Source organism: Lemur catta, chromosome 2 (genome assembly GCF_020740605.2).
Source record: "Lemur catta isolate mLemCat1 chromosome 2, mLemCat1.pri, whole genome shotgun sequence".
Classification (NCBI taxonomy): domain Eukaryota; kingdom Metazoa; phylum Chordata; class Mammalia; order Primates; family Lemuridae; genus Lemur; species Lemur catta.
In genome coordinates, this window is record NC_059129.1 from 118,165,675 (window position 1) to 118,166,548 (window position 874).

The 874-nt window shown below is 35.8% G+C and overlaps 1 non-coding gene across 1 annotated transcript; it reads left to right on the forward strand.

Annotated features, from left to right (window-relative positions):
- The first annotated feature begins 558 nt into the window (after window positions 1–558).
- LOC123633795 lies at window positions 559–662 on the forward strand. Its single transcript, XR_006733796.1, has one exon. It is a non-coding gene; the product is annotated as a small nucleolar RNA U13 (small nucleolar RNA).
- Window positions 663–874: the final 212 nt, after the last annotated feature.

Consider the following 874-nt stretch of genomic DNA (forward strand, 5'->3'; position numbering starts at 1 on the left):
CATGAGAACCAATGTACAAGGGTCATCTGTGGTTCATTTATATCACAGGTGGTTTATTGCACAGTAACAGGTAACTAGGACAATACAGCTATGCTACACTGCAATCTTTTCAGGTATCTGTATTTTGTTTGCCCAGTTAGACTCCACATTTCTCCAGCACATAGGAGATGTGTTAAATGTTTTGTATAATGCACAGGTTTTAACCTGATGCTTTGTAAAGAGTTACTAAATAATAAATATTTCTTAAATGATGCAAATCTACAGGTATTTTGATGGCTAAAGAAGTCACTCTCCTGATTGTTAGGCACAACAGAAAGGGGTCTGTTGGCAAGCAGAGTGAAAATATTCTGGAATCAGTGAAAAAGGGCACTTTTTTTGGAAAAGTTTTGAGAAGGGATCTGGAATGTATCTTTTGCTCTGTTTATCAGATCGTATTCTTTGGAATCTACTCTTATTTACTAACAGTTACACATGGCTTTAAAAATGTGATTAAAATGCACTGATAAGCCAAGTAATTGTTTTAGTACCATTTGAAGTCTTGGCCATACTTAGAAGATGATCCTTTTGTAGTTTATAAGCTTGATGATGGGGCGTTCACATGCATATGTGAGACGTGCCTCCCTCAAACCTTGTCACGACGTTCACACATTACTCATTTGACATGAAAAAAAAATAAAGAAAGCTCTGTGCTCTGACATTAGTTGGAATGCACACTCTATTTACGGAGTAGATTTTAATACCTGGAGTTGTAGATACATCAACTTCGTTAACTAGCAAAATGCCACACAGACTCATAACTATTTAATCAATCTGGGTTAAAAAAATTAAATCACTGAACTACTGTTATAGACAGAGAACCATTTGGGTTACTTCA